Source organism: Coenobita brevimanus, chromosome 95 (genome assembly GCF_032717465.1).
Source record: "Coenobita brevimanus isolate Jiangsu-jjx chromosome 95, ASM3271746v2, whole genome shotgun sequence".
In the NCBI taxonomy this organism is placed as follows: domain Eukaryota; kingdom Metazoa; phylum Arthropoda; class Malacostraca; order Decapoda; family Coenobitidae; genus Coenobita; species Coenobita brevimanus.
Window position 1 is genome coordinate 1,112,572 of NC_137048.1, and position 22,725 is coordinate 1,135,296.

General features: G+C 41.7%; 1 non-coding gene across 1 annotated transcript; it reads left to right on the forward strand.

The window, feature by feature from the left end:
* The first annotated feature begins 1,917 nt into the window (after positions 1-1,917).
* TRNAG-UCC (transfer RNA glycine (anticodon UCC)) lies at positions 1,918-1,989 on the forward strand. The gene has a single exon. It is a non-coding gene; the product is annotated as a tRNA-Gly (tRNA).
* Positions 1,990-22,725: the final 20,736 nt, after the last annotated feature.

A 22,725-nucleotide genomic window follows, 5' to 3' on the forward strand; every position in this document is an offset into this window, starting at 1 on the left:
AGAGGATAGAAACAGAGGGAAGGAGAAGGGGAGGCGAGGCATGGGAGAGGAGGAAAGGATGACGAGGGACAGACGAAATAAGTCAAGGGGAATGGGGAAGCTAAGGTAAGGGGGGAGAAGGAAAAAAGAGGAAAGAGGGAGGGGAGGAAGAGGAAAAGGGAAAAAAAGGGAGCTTCGTAAATGAGATGAAAGGAATAGGGAAGCTGGGATAAGGGATGAAGAAAGAGGAAAGGGGGAGGGGGAAGAGGAAAGGGGAACAGGAATGGGGGAATAGTAAAGAAGATGAGGGTTTTGGGGAGGGGGGGGAGGAAATATTGGACAAGTGGGAGAGAAAGAAGAAGAAGAAGAAGAAGAAGAAGAAGAAGAAGAAGAAGAAGAAGAAGTTGAAGAAGAAAAGGAAATGAAAAAGAAGAAGAAGTTGAAGAAGAAAAAGGAAATGAAAAAGAAGAAGAAGAAGAAGTAGAAGACCAAGGAGGGGAGAGAGAGAGAGAGAGAGAGGGGGGGGGGAACAAGTGGAAGGTACAAGTGACTGGGATTGGGGTGCGGCAAGGTAGGCGGGTGTAAAGATAAGAGCAGAGGCAGCAGCATTATCCCTTCTCCTGTGTGGCAGACCTCACTTCACGAAGGCAAGGACTACAATTTTCATTTTGCTTATTGCCAGAAGATTTCACTGAGCCTGCCGGTGTATCATAGTAGAAGGGGTGAGGTAGGCCGTACGAACACCCTTAGTAATTAGGTTATCAGCTAAGTTTAAAAATATAGTAAAATGGTAACACCAATAAAGTTTCAAAGTACGTAACTGGTGTGAGGGAGTTACATTATTTCCAGTACGCTTCCAACATGCTGCCTAAAGATTAAAGGCAACAAGGTCTGCAAGTGACACAATTCACATGCAAAGTGAATCCTCAGCATTAACTCTAGACAGATAACCTTTTTTTTTTTTTTTTTTTTTTTCATCACAGGTTTCCCGGGGCCCATTAGATATCAGAGTTAAAAAATAAAAATACTTATGTTTGTTGTACTGAAATATCCTTTGGTATATGTGCAATTTCATCCATCTTTTTTCACTGAACTCTAGAAGCGAGAATATTTACACAAAAAATACATTTAAAAAATTGTAAAAAAAAGTAAAGCTTTAATATTTTTCTCTAAGCTGGTTTGTTAAAAATGTGTTAGGTGAAATCTTTTCTTTTGCCCCTCCTCTTAGACCTTGGTAACAAAAAGAGAAACAGGGCAAATGAAACAGAGCTGCAAATGAGAAAGTAAAGAATGCTAAAATTTCTTTTACGTCCCGGTAATTATCAAAAGAAATAGATATACATATTTTCTATGCTAGTGAGTTAGAGGTAGAACCACCAGATGAAGAAGTATTAGGCAGAAAAGGATGCGAATATGAGAGTGAACCATTTTATATATATATATATATATATATATATATATCCATCATCCAATCCTACATTGCTCCATGAGGAGCGTAGGAGCCCGGGACTAGGCAGTTGGTCCCGACATTTAAGATGAGAGTGACCAGCCTCACTCATCCCTGAGTGGCATTACCTGAGCAATCAACCCCAATCACCCCTTGGACATAAACCATCACCGGCTGAACCCAACTGGAGCGCAATAATTACACATTAAACCACCAGGCGCCAAAATTTGGTTATATGGTTACCACCCAGCGTAGTAAATGGTTTCCTGGTGTACAGGAAACCATTTGGCTTGTCACTCTGTGTAGAGTCATCCACAGGCAGAAGGAAGAGGAAAGAATGAAGGAAAGAAAGACGGAAGAGGATGGAAAGAAAGTAGGATGAAGGAGAGGAAACGGCAGACACCCAAGAGCAGCACTACATCGAGTGAGTTGATATATATATATATATATATATATATATATATATATATATATATATTATTTTTGACACCGCGATGGTGGTATAGTGGTCAGCATAGCTGCCTTCCAAGCAGTTGACCCGGGTTCGATTCCCGGCCATCGCAGCAACATGTTTACGATGGTGCGAAGGCTGCAGTGCGTGTGGGTGGTGAACTAAGTGAATTTTTCTCTTTGAAAGTTGGTTTGAAACAGGGATGTGTCATGTCTCCATGGTTGTTCAATCTGTACATGGATGGGGTAATAAAAGAGGTACAAGGTAGGTTAGTGGATGTTGGAGTGGCCCTGGTGGGAGAGGATAGTGTTTGGAAACTCCCTGTACTGTTGTTTGCAGATGATACTGTGTTGTTGAGTGAAGACGAAGGGGAGCTGCAAGGCTTGGTGGATGAGTTTGAGAGAGTGTGTAAGAAACGGAATCTAAAGGTGAATGTAGGGAAGAGTAAAGTGATGGTCTTTGAGAGAGGTGATGTTAGTGAATGTACAGCGAGGTTGGATGGTGAGGAATTGGAAAATGTGAGTACGTTTAAGTACTTGGGTAGTGTGATGAGTAAGGATGGAGGTTTGGAGGGCGAAGTGCTTGAAAGGGTACAGCAGGGAAGAAAGGTTGCTGGTTCTTTGAAAGCAGTGATAAGAAACAGGGAAGTAAGCAGGAAGTGAAAAAGTTACTACATGACAGTATTGTGATACCAACTGTAACGTACGGAAGTGAAGCTTGGACATTGTTGGAAGGACACAAGTCAAGAGTGAGAGCAGTGGAAATGAGTTATTTAAGAGGAGCCTGTGGAGTCACGTGGAGAGACAGACTGACGAATGAGGATATAAAGGAGCGTTGTGGTATGGATGTGGATGTGATAGGAAGCGTTATGAGGAACACACTGAGGTGGTTTGGCCATGTGGAGAGGATGGAGGGTGAAAGACTGACGAAGAGAGTGTATGTGAGTGAGGTGGAGGGGGGAAGAGGGAGGGGGGGCCGAGGATGAGATGGAGGGATGGGGTGGAGAGGTATATGAGAGAGGGGGGTGTGAGTTGGGAGCAGGGCAGTGAAATGGCGGGGGACAGGGCGACTTGGAGGCGATTTGTTTGTGGTCACCCCAAACGGGATTGAGGCGTCTGGCATATATATATATATATATATATATATATATATATATATATATATATATATATATATATATATATATATATACATATATATATATACATATATATATATATACATATATATATATATATATACATATATATATATATACATATATATATATCTATCTATATATCTATCTATCTATATATCTATATATATATATATATATATATATATATATATATATATTCAGAGAGAGAGAGAGAGAGAGAGAGAGAGAGAGAGAGAGAGAGAGAGAGAGAACGATACTGGTAGTGGCTCGGAATGTAAATGAGGTAAGAGAGCAACGTAATGGTGTAATAAACGAGGCATCCACAAAGATAAATTAGTTATTGCCAGTGCTGTCAAGACGGGAGTGGGCGAAGGTGAGGAAGGGAATGGTAGGTGATGAAGGTGATGGTGGTGGTGATGGTGATTATGACAGTGAAAAAAGGTTGTGTTGACGAGGAAGGTAAGGAGGGGCGGAAGATGGAGTAGTTGGACATGTTGTGGAAATTGTTGATGATAGAGAGGTTGGTGGTGGTGATGGTGGTGGCGGTGATGAGCTGGTGGGGAAGACAGGGTGGTGAAGATGAGGCAGGTGATGGTGGAGGTACGTGTGGTTGTTGTTGGTGGTTGTGGTGAGAGAGTGGAAACAGTGCGGGGATGATGAGGGAAATGGTGGTGGAGACATGGGTAGTTGTGGCCCAGATGGTGATGGTTGGGGTGAAGGAGGTAGCCTTGTGGTGGAGACAGAGCGGTAATGATGATGGAGGTGATGGTGGAGATAAGTGTAGTAACTGAACGGGTGTTGATTGTGGTGGTGGTGGAGGTAGTTTAAGGTGCAGAAAAGGTAGTGGTGGAAATAACTGAGGACAAGGTGGTGTTGGTGAGGCAAGTGGTGGTGGGAACAAGTGTGGTGGTGAAGTTGCTGTTGATAGTTGTGATGAGGGAGATGATGCTGATGATGTGGCAAGTGGTAGTGGAGGCAGGTGTGGTGGTGGAGTTGTTGGTGACTGTGGTGAGGGAGATGATGGAGATGATGAGGCAAGTGGTGGTGGAGACAGGTGTGGTGGAGGAGTTGTTGGTGACTGAGGTGGGGCGGTTGATGAGCAGAAGTCAAAGTGGCATTGGTGGTAAAATGTGATATTAAAAGTAGTAACGGATATGCCAATTATTTTAATACAAGGACACGTTTTTGTACGTTGCTCTTTTTACTTCCACACAACTCCCTTCAAACTGATAGGATTAATGACATATATACCACTCCTTAAGTCTGGTTGGTCTCACCCAGGCTGAATAAAATCATAATGTGACTGCAATAATAGAATAATGCATAAAGAACGTCAGCAAAACAAAGAGGATACGCAAATGTTGAAAGCAGTGCAAGGACTGGTAAAGTGTAATGGAGGCAGATAGCAGTGGTAGTAGCTGCGATCTGAGTGAATAGTAATTATGAAGCCAAGACAATATGGAATTCATTTATACAGTCTGTAGTAGAGAGTGCGACTGTAGTTATGGTAATGACATCTCCAGCAACCCCTTCACTGCAACAATCTAACAGGCGCAAGGATCAAACTCAAGTTCCCCCCTTTGGAAATTGGATGCACAGGAGATACGGTATGGGTGATGCTTGTGGGGGATGGGGGGGGGGAGGGCGTGAGGGAGGGGCTGGGTGGTTGAACAGCCCTCACATGCCTAACACAAACTCCGTAGCTTTACTGAAAAAATTAAACTTCATTTAATTAAAACGATGAAGTTATCATTACTAGATTACTCACCAACCACAACCCACTATGCCATCCAAAACACGAATGGTCAAACAACAGTGGGTGCAAAATAAAGCCCTCTGTTTTGTTACCAGCGGAAGATATCCCTACAGTGAGAATACAGAGGTTTAACATTCTCGCCTCCTCGTTATTCCTTTTCATAATCGGTCACGAGGGTCTGTTCATAAAATCTGGAAGGAACTCGAAACCAGAGATGACGTGAGCTACATTAACATCATAAGCCTCGACAGACCCACAAACATATTTCTAAGTCTAAATATTTGAAAGAACCTCCACGAAGCCATAATCTTAATTGTACGGGTAGAAATCCTTAGCTTAGCTGAGAATATTTTCTTTAACATATGCAAGAAAATATACACACGGACCCCTGGCATGCCGGGGGTATAGATATAAACCAACAAAAAACACTCAACTGCAACATTAACAACCAGAATATCCAAGGAACACCATAAATTGTACTCTATCACTATTTTCTGTTTCACTCCATGGTATCTCCTTGACAAAACTTCGTCTCTTCCCAGTTAACCACCCCATAAAAAAAAAAAAAAAAGTGGGCAGGGGAATGATAGGGGAAGGAGACGGGGAGCCATAAGAGGACCTAGTACACTTCTCGACAAAGGAGATTCAGTAGCACCTCTTCCTTCATAATTTTTTTATAGTACACTTCAGTATCCTCATGTTTGTTATGATCTCCTTATCGAATTAATTTGCATAAATATATCAGAAAAGAATAATTACGTACCTGAAACTGAAAGTGACAGGTAAAGATTGGGTCTTTGGAAGCGTTCTTAATGGACAAGTATAGGACACAGAGGAAGGATAATGACGCAGCACAGGGATACACCATAGCCAGTAAACAGGACAGGGATGTGGTGCAGGCAGTGACAGTGAGACAGAAACAGGTTATACGAGACAGTATTACGGAGCAGACGCAAGGTCAAATGGAGGCACACAGTGAGAGTAAGCAGTGACAGACACACAGAAGCAGGCCATACGAGGCAGGATAAGGCAAAGAGAAGTAGGGTCAAAGGATGGCAGACAGTGATGTGGAATAGACAGTGGCAGAGAGACAGTAGTATTAGGTGTTGATATTTCCCCTCGTTTATTGGAAACGTGATGCCTTCTTTTGCAGTCTGCCATCCTCCTTTGGAGGAGAGAGAGAGTGGACTGAAGGACGTTTGTATAACGAGACAGCTCCACCACTCGGGGATATTGGTGTCACCTCGTGAAAGTGTCATTCACCAGGATCAGTGAGAGCCAGAACGAGACCATTCGCGACAGGATGAGGCAGGAGAGGCAATGTCCGGGGAAGGTAGACAAGCGGGGAGGGTGATGCAGGATACTGGATTGCATTCATATCTCTTCATTCATCACCCTGACCCATAGTACCAAGCTGTGTGCATGTGCGCGCGCGCGCGCGCGCGCGTGCGTGCGTGCGTGCGTGTGTGTGTGTGTGTGTGTGTGTGTTTGTGTGTGTGTTTTAAGGCTCCGTGCCACTTTTTTTAATTGGTAAAGATATCAACAACTGCTTGTAAGATCTTTAGATCATTTCCTGTCTAGGAGATGGGTAATCTGAGAATCCGAATTCTGTTAAAGTCTTCACAAAATATTGCACAGGACCAACGGACGAGTCATAAAAACAGTGCCTTCAGTGCTAACGATATCACAGGATGTTTTAAGTTATACAGCCCAAGTGTGTTATATACCGGGTGGTTAGATGTTTGCTGGTAGTAACAAGGATGAAATGTGAATATTCGTCAGGCAATCTGTTCGTGGTGGTGGAGGGATTGCTGAGCTTCAGGGAACGGACTGTCTGCTGCATCCCTAAGTCGGATATACATAAAAGTCTAATTTATACGGTACCTGTGTGGGATGCGTTTAAAAATACTTAGTAATTGTGTCCACTTCCGAAGAGGGCGAAAGACACAGCGCAGTACGTCTAGTGTACAGTACTAAACTCATGGAAGGCCAGTCAGTATGAGGAACTGCTCTGTTCTTACAAACTCATATTGACCCACATTCTGTCTGAACTTCATCTCATCTTGATTAATCTCAAGGTGGAAGTGAGGATATAATTCAGAGCCTGGGATAAAACGACGGAAAGAACAACAGAAGCAATACTGAATATTTTGGGCGTTCATGCTTATGATTTTCTGCTTGTCATTCTTTCTCTGCAAACACATTTTTCTTATATGTTCTTTAATCTGTATTTGTGCTTTAGGTCTCTATTAATCTCTCTGTCTGTCTGTCTGTCTGTCCGTCTGTCTCTGTCTGTCTGTCTGTCTGTCTGTCTGTCTGTCTCTGTCTCTGTCTCTGTCTGTCTGTCTGTCTGTCTGTCTGTCTCTCTCTCTCTCTCTCTCTCTCTCGCCAACCCATTGTCTTTCCCCTCCCGTTTTTCGCCCTCCTCCTCACCTTCACGCCTGTCATCCTTAGTTCCTTTCCTCCTGACAATAATTCCGACTCCTTCCAACTCAGATATTCTATCAGCACTTGACTTTCACCTTTATTTTTTCCTCTAATCTTTTTCCTGTCTTCTCTCGTGCTGTCGATCCTGAAGCCACAAAAGAAGGGCTGGATTTTGATATTATTCATGCTTACTCTTGACGCTATTTTTTGGTTGAAGAGAGATGTTTGGAAGTGAAAGGGTTTAATATTCCCTTCAGAAATATCTTCTCTATTAAATATCTGCTCTAAAATGAACATAATTGTTGGTAAAAGCAAAAATTATCACAACCAGACGACCTTAAGATGAAGTATATAGTTCTTTCTCCTTGTTACTTAGATGATCTCATAACAGCCTCTTACTAAATATCATACGTTCCCTCTCACACTTTTCTTCCTTTCTTCTTTCTATCTCTTCCTTCTTCAGCCATTCCACACAATGTATTTTTATTTTTTTTTTGCCAAGCTACCGGGCCACCTGACGATTTTATTAAACCTAGAAAAAGCTTATTAATACAAGGGAGTACAAATGAATACAAAGGACAGGAAGCAGCAACAGACCTAATGCTGGTCTCGGTGCTGCCTGTTACAGAGAAAATTAAAGGAGAAGGATTATTGAAGGGAATTTCTAACCTCTTCAGTTTGATAAGTCTGTCCTAAGCCGAATTGTGGATATAACAAGGAAAAAAAAGATGTCACCAGGTTGTAGATAATAAATACTTCCTTATTCTCACGTCAGGGGCCTCAGTGCAACACGTCACGCCCTCCAATATGTTGCCTCCCACCCTCCTCCCGCTGCCTAACCACATCACCCACCAACTCACTTCCCTCTCTCCCCTTCAATATTGCCATCTTCATCTCTGGCCTTGTGTGAGTCATCCATTCTCTCTCTCTCTCTCTCTCTCTCCTCAGCTATTTATTTACATATGACACCACAGCATTGTCTTCTTTTCTTCTGTTACTTCAATCGCTGTAATGTCGGTATGGTTTTCATCCGTAACATACACAAGGATACCGAGGTGTAATGGACAGAATAAATCGCTAAGAAAAGGGTGTTACGAGGTTTTGTCAGGAGTTACTTAGTCCCTGGCCCCTACGCTACTGACGGTGTAATACATGTGAGACGCGGTAGGTTCATATCATAACACTGATGGCACTGACGTCCACACCTACTGTATGGTTAGCAGGGGAGGTAAAGACAGTGGAAAGCCGTCAACCTTTCTCTCTCTCTCTCTCTCTCTCTCTCTCTCTTACACACACACACACACACACACACACACACACACACACACACACACACACACACACACACACACACACACACACACACACACACACACACACAAACACACACACACACACACACACACAGTCACGAGTCAGATGCAACAGTGGTAAAGGAAAGCAAATAGGATGAGAAAACGTAATGGGAGAGAAATGGAGGAAAGAAAATGTGTCAGAGAGAGAGAGAGAGAGAGAGAGAGAGAGAGAGAGAGAGAGAGAGAGAGAGAGAGAGAGAGAGAAATCTGCACTCTCTTTTTTTTCACTATTTGACTATCAGCTATTGACATATAAGCCAAGGTAGTTGTATTAAAACGTTTATTTAAGTGTTGTACAGTGCCAACAGACTACAGAATATGGAATTATCACATGTATGTCATATAATAGAACTGAGGGAAGAATCACAGTAATAATAATCTATCTATCTATCTATTGCCAGACACCATAATCCCGTAAAGGGTGGCCATTTGACTTTGCGTTATTTGTTTTACTGGGAGGGGCACTAACCCTCCACCAACCCACTTGCTGACACGCAGGGAGCACGAATAGTTTGGTTATATGGTTACCACCCAGCGTTGTAAATGATTTCTTGGCTTACAGGAAACCATTTGGCTTGTAAAGGAAAGAAAAGCAATAAGAAGTGACAGGCAATATGGGAGACATAGGAAGAGAGGAGGGAAGGCACAGAAAAAGAATGATACAGGCTAAGGAAGAAGTAGGCAGCACTACATCAAGTGAGTGGATGATGGTCGCCACCACCAACCAGTAATAATATAATAATATAAAAATGAATGTGATAATATATGCACATTTTTTCACTCCCCATCCTCCCTTCTGGCCACGCTCATTCCCTTCCCTGTCTTGTCACCATCCCTCCCTCACTTCTCACCTTTCCAACTCTCTTTCCTCCTCCTGTCACTCCTCATCCTGCCTTCAGCTCCTGTTTCTCCTGCCATCCTCTCTCCCACCTTCCCTTCCCTTACTCTCACCCTTCCTCCTGCCCTTCCTCCCTCCTTCCCATCACTCTCCCTCCCTACTGCTCTCCCTTCCAACACTCCCCACAGCCTGCCTCTCTCGTCATTGGCAGTCTGGTCGTCTCCCACTTTACCTCCCCTCTCTTTTATCTCCATCTCTCTTTAAAGCCACTCCCTCCCGTCTTCCTTGTCCGCCCTCCACATTTCCTTCCTTCTTTCCTCACTCAGCGCAGGCACATTAGCATATCTCCTCCATTTCCCCTTATCTCACTTCATTTATCACGAGCTGATTCTTTGCTTCTGTCTCTTTCTCTTTTACACAGTCATTACATCTCACTTATTCGTGGCTAATGTAATGCCATATTTTTCTGTACTTTTTGCCTACAAGCATCTAAAGTGTTAAACACACACACACACACACACACACACACACACACACACACACACACACACACACACACACACACACACACACAAACGTACAGGAGGACGTAGGAAGAAGGTGTGTGAGATGTGAAGGAGAGGCTGGAGGGAATTAAGCAGGGAGGAAAGGCAGGAAAAAGTTAGGCTTTTGTGCTTGGCCACAGTCTTCCCTATCCATCCCATGTCCTTTTTCTACCTTCTTTCCCTCTGTCATTCCCTTATCAAGCGTAACTGACAAGGAAAGCACCCAACATACGCTCCCCCAGACTAAGATATGCAACCGTCAAAATTACGATTCCGGTCCCTATTTCAGTTGTATATGTAGTCTGGGAGAGACCGCTGTGGGTGAGGCAAACTTGCGCAATCTGACTGAGGGATTTAACCGCATCAGTCCCCGGCATGGTTATCACTGATGCAGGCCTGAATGATTTGTGCTGCTGTCATCATTTCGTTGGTTTACACTTTACACACGCCTCAGTCTAGCTCAAGAAATATGGTAATGACACTAATTAAACGCGGCGCGGAAATCAGTCATGAATCCAGAACCTGTGTTGAGAAGGTAAAGGTACATGAAGGAACAAATAACGTCAACTGTGAAATCAGATCTATGTTAGCACCTGCACCACGCCTGAGCTGTATTATATACCTATTTTTTCCTTTCACCACACCCCCACTGTGCTGGTATTCGGACAGCGAGGTGACATTGTAGCAGGAGATTCTGGTTACGGAATGTTTAAATTCTATAGATTTTCTTCTCTCCTACCAAAACTTTGCAAGTAGAATTTCAGCTGGCTTTCCATATTCAAATGTATACAATCATAGGAACGATATGATTGGATAATTGGTCAACAAGAACCCCAAGACACATTCTTCGCCCAGAATGAGTGAACTGGCCCACATTTCAGTCTCGTATATCTTCAATCTTAAATTGGCGCCATCCTCGTAAAGGCCTCTGGAAAAAACAAATGTCAAGCAGCGGAGGTTGGAGCTTTGGCGGAGTTAACAAGATTGTGTGTAATCGCATGAGAGGCAGAATGTTGGCGTGTTGGTGTCAGGGTAAAAGAACACTGGAGGGTTGTGTTGTGGCCGCCCCAGTACGACACACAAAGCCGTGTCCACATTGACACAGGGGAATGTGTAGTACCTCTCTCTCTTAATCACCTAATACAATGACGCTGTATTTGAGTTTATTTTAAGTATATATTCTTTTCATCTTCAGGCAATTTTGTTTTGCTTTGGAGAGAGAGTTTGGGGTAAATGGATTACACGTAGCCTTCATTAACTCCTTTTCCTAAGAGAAACGTCTACTGAGCAGATTAAAAAAAATGATGGAGGTAATGCACTGAATTAAAGGAGCATCATACGTTTGCCAGTATATGCATGACAAAAGTTCAGTTCAGATGTTATTCCAGCACAACAAAAATAACTACAAAAACAGCAGCGCCTGCAACAGGAATGGAAGGAAGGACTCTCCTCTATTGTACCTCTGGCTTCTCAAGACACAAGGAAAAAGTTACGCAACTTAAAAGGCTACGCGTGGCTGGAAAAATCTAGCAAGCCATGGAGGGAGAAATTCTCTTTGCTGAGGGCAGAGGAACCCAAGGAAAGTGGAGGCAGCAGCGGAATGAATATTATGACAGCAGTGAGGTGGGTGAGAGGGGGATCAGAGGGTGGCACGGGAGGAAGAAAGAGGAGAGAAAGCGAGGGATGAAGAGGCGAGTGGAGGGAGAATGAGGAAGATAAAAGATGGGAAAGTATGGAAGCGAATCGTGAGGAACAGAGGGAAGATGAGAGAAGAAAGAAAAAGAGGAAAATGTGAGGGAGGGACAAGAGGAGAAGAAAAAAGAAGGACAGTGAAGGGGGAAGGTGAGGAAGGGGAAGAGAGTGAAAAGAGGAACAGACAGAAGAAAAATTACGGAAGCGAGAGGAGGAAGAGGGAGAGAAGGAAGGAAAGTGCTGGAGGGGAGAGAAATGCTCTTGAGACACAGAATGGAAGCCAGACGGGAAAAAAAGTTACGTGAGTAGAGATGGAACGTGAGAGAGAGAGAGAGAGAGAGAGAGAGAGAGATGGTGGTAATGGAGGAGAATGATGACTTTAGGGTATAAAGGAGGCATGAAAAAGACTGAAGACTCTGAGGACGTTTGAAGGACGAGGTGTGTTGGCAGACCAATAGTAATTTTCAACTTTACTTTTTCCTCTCTGATGATTTTTTTTCCATATAATAATCTAATGACAGGTATGAGTTTGCCTGTGTGTTTATTTGCGTGTGTGTGTGTGTGTGTGTGTGTGTGTGTGTGTGTGTGTGTGTGTGTGTGTGATGGAATTTCTCAGAGGTGACTGGAGACACTGCAATCTAGTAATGGCATAAGGGTCGCAAGCAGGCCACTTACACTTAGTTTAATGTTATAAACCACGGTAGGTCAGCCTCCAAGATTGACTCTACCGCATATACCTTCCCTCGTTTTACATTTGGATCCTATTCTCATTTCCACTGGAGATTTCCTAACATCTTTCTCGGCATTTTCATTTCTCGGATAGCACTCCAACCACTTCATCCCTAGAACCTTGTTTTGTTTATTCGGATTATCGTCACATAAATTTATTCATGTTAGATTGGGTCTCTAGCAGTACAGGGTTTGATTATCTCTCCATCAGCAAATTCTCTACAATCTCACACTCTTCAGGTCACCTATAGATGAATTTGTTTGGCTTAGATCCCCTCCTACAGAAAGGATTAGCACTCTCTTGTATGTCATCTATATATTTTGAGTGCCGACGTAGTTTACATTACTGAGACACAAAAGACAAAGGGTGTTATGGTCGGGACATTGCTAGTATTATATACCATTTACTGCTTGTGATTTCATTAGATGAGAAGTTCTAGGAGTGTGAATTTTAAAAGGTGTTATATGCAAAATAACTCGTACAGGGACAAGTGCTACGATGTGTTCTATGTCAGTGAGAATATGAGTTTTAAATATTAATGTTAGTTCGGTATGTTAGAGTTTCAGCTAAACAGGTTTGTATTAACCCATACTGTTCTATAACACCTTTTAAATCATTATTCATTTTGAACTGTCAGGAGATCTTAATTATTCTAGGAACGTTCTTTGGTAGTGAAGCTGTTAGAAATTTTCTTCCTAATTCCGTTTTAAACCTTATGGAGGAAAAAAAGCAAACACCAAGCTATCTAATTTTGCTGCTTTCACAGTGATGAGATTAGCAACATTCTCCATTAACCCCTCCAGTGCAATGATGTCGTTTACATGACTCGCCCAGTAAACCCCGTTCACTTGCCCCATAAACCCCGATTGAAATGTTGTCGGCGTTCTCACCACCTACCAGTTTTTATATAATCTGAATGAATCTGAGCGAATATTCCATGTGCAGAGAGTACATCTGTGTGTACGAGTGTCTGGACATAGTACCCCCGTGTAAGGTGTGCAAACCCAACGTACATGCTAGAGGTTTTTGTGTATGTATTGTGTGAAAACCTTTGGACTGTCCTGTTTGTTTATGTTTGGCCCCTTAAAGACGGTGTGTGGTTATTGTTCTCGTGTAAGTGATAAGTATTACCCTGTGTTTAGAGCTGTATTGGGTGAGTTTTACCGGTAAAACCAATCTATACCCTGTATAAGCACTTGGAACTGAGTGGAACTTTGTTTTGAAGCTTTTTTTCGAGCTAACCTTGTTGGTTAGGTGGAATTTTGTTAGCTTTTGTTCAGGCTGAGCTTTAGTATTGTGTGATATAGCGTTCCAGAGCTACTGTTGTGTGTTATACGGTAGTGTGGAAACGACCTGGATTCAGCAGTTTGGCAGTTTGTGGCAGTCCTTTGTGACTGTGGTTGGCGTCTGTATTCGTGGATGTAAACAGCTGCTGCGTCTGGTACAGAATATCAGGTGTATTTAGTGTTATGCAATCTCCTGTACACAGTGCCGTGAGTACTGTTTAGTTAATTTTTTTCACTGTTTTCACCAGCGAAAGCAGTTTATATCCTGTGTATTCACTTATTTAGTGAGTAGAGTTTTGTTTGTTTTGATTTCACTTTCCTGTCACTAGCCAACCTTTGGGCTACTTGGTTAACCCCCTTTTTATGGTAAGTTAGAATATTTTAGTAGGTAGATTCCCCCTTTGCTTCACTTGAAAAGCCAGTTTATATCTCAACAATTAATTCACCTTTGCTGAAAGATAATTCCTTGTTTATTTGTTTTAAGGTTTACCATATATGTAAATATTTTTGTTTGCAGATAACACTTTTTTCAGTTAAAGGTATTTTTTCCCTTTGTTTACAGGCACTGTTCACCCGGTGTATTATTATGATTATTATTATTATTATTATTATTATTATCATTATTTCTATGCTTTTGCACACCTGGAATTAGCTCATTTTTGGTACCTTCATTCCAGGTAGCAAAAAATATTTTCACTTTTGACATCTGGTTAAGAAAAAGATCAATATTAAGCAAACCGCCACTCTTCTTGTATTTTTCATGTATTGGCTGTTTATTTATATATGATCACTATTTTAATTTGCACATATTTATACCGTGTGCGTATTGTAATTGTTTTTCATGTCCTTTTTCCTCAGCTGATAGCTAAATGTCTATATAATCATTCCAGGTCGCAGTTAACTTTGCATCCTTTGGAACAACAGCAAGCAAATTAATATCACATCTTGCGGCAGGTAGCTACAGCAATTTCCTCTACAATTCAGTAATAGTACAGTAATCACCTGTTACAGTAACTGTAATTGTTAAAATTTCTGCCATGTAATACTGTTACGCTAACTTGCTTCATAATCCCTTTTAGGTACCCGTACGGGATTGAGGAGTCTGGCAATAGATAGATAGATGGTATTTAACAGTAATATCAATCTTAGATTATTTATATACTCAGTTTTTCGTCAGTTTTCTTAGAAACTTCCAAGTTTCAAAATGCCCTGGAACATATCTTGCACAGCCTGCTCCGGTAGATTCACCAGATATTATTCACTGACCGCTCTTTTATTTGCAGGATGTTAAAACTCCATCATGACCTTGAGGGAAAGCTGCTTGAAGCAACTAACAATATGAACATCCTTACTAGCAGAGTTGATATATGATGGAAGAGTTTGTTGCTAGTAACGTCGGGAACAGTGTGGAGGGAAGCAACACTCTTCGGTCAAGGAACAGTTGATACTGACTTTGTCCCGTCTCATGCTGCTCAAACCAATCAACTTCCATCTGAACAGGACAATTTCCAGCCAGTGCAAACTGGTGCAAGGGTGACAAAGATACGACGCATATTACCAGTCACCACTTACAAAAATTTTTGATTTTAACCGACACTGAAGAAGAGATTCATGAGGCTCAACTGGAAGGGAACTCGATTATCCATGGGCAGTTTTTGGAGTTTTGCGGCAGAGCACCAATTAAAAGAAAGCATTACTGTATTCCTGATGCCGGACTTGATATACATGAGGCCATAAATAGCCATCCACCACAGGAAGCAACAATGTAATGTGAACGTGGTCTGCAGAGCTCCTGAACAACTTCAAGCTGATGATCCAGCTTCCAAGGAAAAGGCTAATAACATTCACATTTCGGGTGTTCTCTCCAGGATTGATGCAAGCAACATGATGTGTCTTTTATCTTGGATAATCGTGTCAATTAGCTTTGTTTACAGGAGGGTAGTGAGTTCGTCAACCCCAGGAATCGCTTTTAGAAGCAGCAGGCTCTGTTTGAACATGATGGTCTCCACTTCAACTAGGTTGGCTCTGGTCATCTTCGTCTCTTGGATGATGCAGTACGTTTTATATGGCAAAAAACACACTGTATGAGGCCTATAGAAAAGTCAATATAGACGTAAAAGATCGAAGGCGGACTAATGGAGGCAAGGACATTAACCCTTGGACTTCGGCTATGCTGTGTTGTAACTGCCCACTCCTACACGTGGGTGAAATTCACAGAATTGTCAGTTTTCAGTGCCTAATACCTCAACTAATATTAGATGTAGAACATACAATAAACAACCAAATGACTCATCAATCCTTCGTCATTCCACTGCCAATAACCCCGGAAGGCCAGGCACTGGTGTTGAGGAATGAGATGATAAACAGGGGTAAGTTTTTGTGCCGCACACTGGCCATGAGGCATGCTCATGCCCCTGGCTCATACACGCTGGCTAGCTGGTTTCCCTGCTACTGTCACATCCCTAGGTGCACTGTGTGCAGTGGCATGTGGGGAAGTGGCAAAAAGGACTATAAACTTTACTATAGCTGCACTTACAACATAAAACACATCTAATATACTATAGCACTAGCCGTGTGTGTGTGTGTGTTTATTTTGGGCAGTCGAAACTACACATTCAATCTCACCAAAATTGGCATAAAAATTGCAAAAAAAATCGCCGATGTGAAAAAACTTGGTCCCATAACGATTGAAAAGCTTTTACTATATTTAATGAGCGATCACATTTTGACCAAAAAAAATGCTGCTCCCGAAGCCCGGCATAAGATCTCCCTGGAAGTTTTTGCCCAGAGGTAGAACTAAAATAAACTGTAGCAGTAGCCGTGTGTCTGTGTGTGTACTTCGGACTTGCGTTTGGACAACTTGGGTTCCATTCCCGAAGCTGCAAATAACACGATCATTTGGTTAGTTGTAAAAAATCCAAGTGACAACGTTACACTAGAACAGCACATAAACGCGAGAGCCCTCCACAGGAGCAAGTGTGAGGGGCCCGAAGGGGCCCACGAGCACTTGCATCTTTCTAAAACACTTACAAACCTCAAACTTCACTTATAACTAATTTTCTTGAGTCGTTTCACTTACCATACAGCTTACTTCTCTGATTTTATATGCCAAGACAAATACACAAATCTCTTCCTTACATTTCTATTTTCTTGGCCATATTTCAATAGACTTATTTCTATTTAACTAATCATTAGTTCACTTAATGAGGCACCTTTTCTATTTACACACAGTTATATACACTATTTTCAAAGCCCCACACACCTGTGTTTAGTAGGTTACGAGCCAATGATAATCGAAAAAGCACTCCAGGCAGGGGCAATGCAGGGTGTTCAAGCTGGGTGGAGCTGCGAGGGCAATGGATAGGTGCCTGCATTTTTTTTTTTTTACGTGTCTGACTCTGGGCAAAGGCTTCAGGGTCTACCCCAAGGCCCAGTAGTTCTCTTACACACCTCTACATGTCACTATTTTGGCGCTAACACCCACCATCCATACTGTATAAATGCCTGGGCTGTCTCACACAGAAGTGGTGTACTGCTATTAGCGGGGGTATTTTTTACATGTCGGTGGGTCTTCTGGTAGATCAATAAAGTCTACTTTTTACGAAATTCAAATCCTCAAACTTTTCTCTGTCCATGCTGGGATTCGATCCTGGGTTCATTAGGACTGCAGGCCGCCTCTCTACCGTTTCAGCCTTCCCCACCTTCCTTCTCACCCTCAGACTCCTCAGATGACTACTGATTCATTGGAAGGGTAGGGTGATGCAGGATAGACCACAAGGTCATTGGGGTTACACTCTAGGTGTGGCATGAGGTGCAAGCGAGGCAGGGGAGCAAAAGCAGAGATCATCGTCCACACACTAGCACTGCTCTTGGATGACTAGTCTTGGCAACTCACAGCCACCCCAGTATCTGGGAAAACATGGTGGTGAAAAAAAAAAAAAGTCAGGAGCTTTAAAATTGTGGTAGGAAAGCGCTGCCAGATCAGACCAACACCCAGGGCACATGGGTTAAGGCTGTTCTGATTCAGAGGCTTATGTTCTTGCTGAAGATTACAATGTAACAGGAGTAATGGAATCATGGTTCAGTACGGAATGAGATTTTTTTTTTTTTTTAAGCAAAGTATAACATACTAGGCCACAATATTTTCAGTAGTGAGAGAAACGATAGAGTGGAGACAGTGAAATGTTATACATTAAAGTAGGATTTCATCCAGCTGTACTTCGTAAGCCCTATATCAATAACTTAGACATCATATATTCTCAGATTAGAAATAACTCCATTAACGAAACAGTACTTAGGTTAATTTATTGTCCACCAGTTCAGTCCAGTAAAACTGATAGTGAAATTCACAACCAAATTGCTGAAATATGTCACACACATAATGCTGTAATCTTTGGTGATTTTACTTTGCTGGTTGTCAACTGGGGAGAGGCTGTATCGTCACACATAGGGTTGGACCTGTACACCAGCTTGGAAGAAAGTTCACTGCATCAGCTTTCAGACTGTCCAACATGAGGAGGAGGCATATTAAATCTGGCTTTGGCCACACTGGAAAACGTAATAGGTAATGTTATGGTAGGAGTAAAGTTTAGTATTAGTGACCATCGTGTGGCCACATTCAACCTTAAATTCAAAGATGACATCAAGGCTAGTTACGAGAGAGAGTCCGACTACAAGAAAGCATAAGTTCAAAAATTAAATGAAATTGTTGGTTCTAGTGACTGGAATCCAACTGTTCGAACAGTAGATGTTAATGAAGCATGGGAAATATTCACAAGTATTTTCGGTAAAGCAGTCAAGTTATATATTCCAATGCACAACAGATGGCCTGCTAAAAGTATTAAACACAAGTGGTGGAATATGAATATTTAGCATTGGCTATCAGCGGGGGAAAAAAAAAACTGCATACGAAAGTTATACTGCCACAAAGCTATATCAGAACCAAGAAGGTAATAGCACGAACAATTGGCCCAGTAGTCACAGATAACAGAGGGCATACAGGTGATGAAATGGTGATGACTAAACATCTCAACACTTTCTTTATAAATATTTACAGTTGAAAATGCAGATTCCACTCCTCAAGCTTGTTTATGTTGTCATAGAAGAGGATAACATTATCAGCAACATTACTGTTAATGAGAATGTTGTATGGCTTGAAATTGGTGAGCTTAAAGTGAATAATATACTAGGGCCAGATAAAATATTTCCGCACATTTTGAAGGAAGCAATGACTGAAATATCTATGCCATTAGCTGAGCTATTTAATAAATCACTAAGAAATAATAAGGTGCCTAATGAGTAAAAACTGGCAAATGTAACTCCAATATTTAAGAAGAGGCAACATATCACAGCCAGAAAATTATCGACCAATAAGCTTACCTTCAGTGGTGTGCAAGTTGCTAGAAACAAGTTTGTCAAGCACTTGAAGTAAATAATCTCATCAAAGATTCACAACACGGCTTTCAGTATAATCGTTCTTACCTCACAAATCTCTTGGATTTCTTCAGTGATATATTCAGTATACATGATGTGACCAGATCCGTTGGCATTATCTAGCTCGATTTTCAAAAAGTATTTGATAAAGTTCCCCATAAAAAAACAACTGAAATATAAACCGCCTGGGTTCAGAGGCAATGTACTCGGGTCGATCGATATTTGGATTACAGGATGTAAACAGAGTCTCAATAATCAGACAGAAGAGATGTTACAAGTGGGGTACTACAATGCTCAGTACTGGGTCCTGCCCTGTTTTTACTATTTATAGATGATATAGATGATTTTTTTTTTTTTTTGTAAAGTATCAAAATCTGCTGATGATATAAGACACAGAGCAGACACATCTTCATAGAGGGAGGCAATTCAGAGTGACTTCCATTAATTATTTAACTGGACCCAAACCTGGAAGATGGATTTTAATATTAGTAAATGCAAAGTGCTAAACACTGGAAACAGAAATGAAATAACCAGTTACCCTATGAACAATATTCAGCTAGATAATGTTGGTCATGAAAATGACATGAGTAATAGTAACAAATGATCTTACACAAAGCAAACAGTGTACAGAGGCTGTTAAGAAAGCCAACAACCAAAGTAAATTCATTGGTAGAGCATCTGAATATGAATAAGAAAATATGGCCCTTACCTTGTGTAGTCCTTTAGGACAGAGTATTGTGTCCAGTTCTGGTTGCCTTATTACAAAAAAAAAAAAAAAAAAAAGATATAGAGAAACTTAAGACTGCAATGAAGGGTGAGAAAGATGATACCTAGACAGATAAACAAACTGTACTGAGGAGCATTTAGAAGCCCTGCATCGCTTTAGCTTAAGTAAACACAGGTTAAGAGGAGATTTAATTCACGTATCAAAAATATTAAAAGGACACGATAACATGGCTATAGGTGGTAGGTGGTGGCGACCATCATCACTCATTTGATGTAGTGCTGCCTACTTCTTCCTTTCAGCTCTATCATTCTTTTTCTGTGTCTACCCTCCTCTCTTCCTATTTCTCCCATCTTTCCTGTCACTTTTTCTTATTCCGCTTTCCTTTACAGGTGGCTTTACTCTGAGTGACAAGCCAGATGGTTTCCTGTAAGCCAGGAAACCATTTGCGACGTTGGCTAGTAACCATATAGCCAGTCCGTATGTGTTCCCTATGTGTCAGCACGTGATTTGGTGAAGGGTTAGTGTCCCTCCCCATAAAACAACTAACTCAAAGACAAACGGCCACACCTTCCTGGATTATGGCGTCTGGCAATAGATAGGAAGATAAATATTTCACAATTGATCGCTTCCATTACACTAGAGGTAATGGGCGTAAAATTATCAGCAAACGATTTCAGTCACACGAAGCTAAGCATTTCTACTTTAATAGAGTTGTAGATATTATATGGAACAAACTGCCCTCCAATGTAGTAAACTCTGATACAGCACTGACCTTTAAAAAGTTGTTTGGATAAGTATCTGTCTTCTGATGCCTAGCTAAGTATTTTCACTCCAGAATAATACATATCTGTAGTATATGCAACCGCCTTTTTTTTTCCTTAGAGCATGGAGAATATAACTGCAGAATAACATTGATAAATATTGTTGACTTCATGTTACTTTCAATTTTAGGTAGGTATTGTAGACTAGGATAACTTTTCCCCTCTTTCCTATGAAAATCCCATAGCAGCGTTTCTATGCTGCATGGTGGTCCTTCTCACTATTTCCTGCCGGCTTCAGCGGGAGGGTTTAGTGGGCGGGGTGAGCCTTCCTGTTTTTCTTTCCTTGCCTTTAACTGAGAGAAATAGTTTGTTGGTTATAACCTTACCTATACCAAACAGCCGCGGGAAGACTAGCGGCGTGTTGTTTTTTGTTTTCCTTTGTACTCTTTTGTAATTTTGGCGCTAAAGAGGAGCATCCACGTGTGGTGCTGTGAGGGAGCGCCAGATTCCTACACGGTGTACGCGTGTGTACTGGGTTGTACTTGTAGGACAGTCATACAGAAGCAGTTGCTTACTTGTGGTCGACGGATCATCTAGGCTAGACAGTCCGGGTTAAGCAGCAACAATAACAACATTGCTGTTACATTTTTACTGATCACTGTACAAAGAGTTCTGCTACGTTCCTACTTTCCTGTTCTTGTGTCTGGTCCCTCCATCCCATGTAAGGGTTAGGGAGATGATGATGATGATGATGACGACAGCAATCAGTTTCATGCAGCTCCTGTCATACTGAACGGAATTTTGAGGAGTGGTGTGTGTGTGTGTGTGTGTTTGAGAGAGAGAGAGAGAGAGAGAGAGAGAGAGAGAGAGAGAGAGAGAGAGAGAGAGAGAGAGAGAGAGAGAGAGAGAGAGAGAGAGAGAGAGAGAGAGAGAGAGAGAGAGAGAGAGAGAGAGAGAGAGAGAGAGAGAGAGAGAGAGAGAGAGAGAGAGAGAGCACCCGTCTTCATAGGCGCGAGTTTGTGAGAGTTGTGTTTGTGTTGGCTGGATTGCCTCTTGCAAACACGGGTTTGGTAACTTGCACTCCATTGTTCAGGATTCAAGCCCTACACTCTTACATGATGTGAGCTGGGAGATCTGAACAACAGAGTTAGGAAAAGAAAAACATGTTTCTCGTGCAATCTCGCCTTCTCTTGGGCGGAAAGTGATGGTCTGTTTACAACACAGTGCAAAGCGGCAGGAAAAGGGAGGGAGGGAGGAGAATACATCTTCCTGCCAAAATACAATGAGCATGAAAGGAACACATGGGTAGTATTCTTCCTATCCTGTCCCACAGAAACGGTCCTACACTCCGTCCACTTTACCATAACTTAATATTGTCATCTCTCGGTCATGAATGCCAGCTGTAGCAATGTCACCACTAGAACATGGTAGTAAGACCCAAAGTTGTGTGGAAAGAATGTGGAGCTGTAGTACGGTACTGTCTTATTCTTCCACTTTAAACAAGGCAAAAAAGTTGTTATAAAACGAAAGCCTTCTCCAATTCAATGTGGAAGAAATGTACAGCACATTCTTTAAATGAAGGGAATGTGCAACTCAGAATATCCAGTTCATCTTATAAGTAAGTTCAGCAGAAAGGAAACGTTTATGAAGAAGAACCAAAAATGCATTATAAATTCTTTTGAGTACCTCAACCCATTCATGTTTTTTCATTATCTTTTTTTTTCTTTTTTCAATTTCTTTCTGACGCCAGACAATTTTTTTTTTTTTTTTATCAGAGGAAACCAAGTAACTCTGAAAAAGTTAATGTAAAATATCTGCTTTGAAATACGCGCTAGTTCAGGGCTTATATATTTAATTTTTAACTGTGTATGGGATTGATATTATATTTGACTACAGAGCGATCAGAACACCTATAACTCCAGGAATGACGATTTTTAAAAGAAAGAACCGAATGCTACAAAAAACTATTACAGCTGAAAGGCGCAAGAATTCTGAACTGTAATAAAACGGCGAGAGCGTGATTGAAAGGTGCAAGAATTTTGAAATGTAATAAAACGGAGAGGGTGCGGTGGGCGGTACTGTAAAAATATAGACGTGTTCTGAGTCTACAGTGAAAGTGTTTAGATTAATTATGAATACACTGTAGTGCTTGCTATG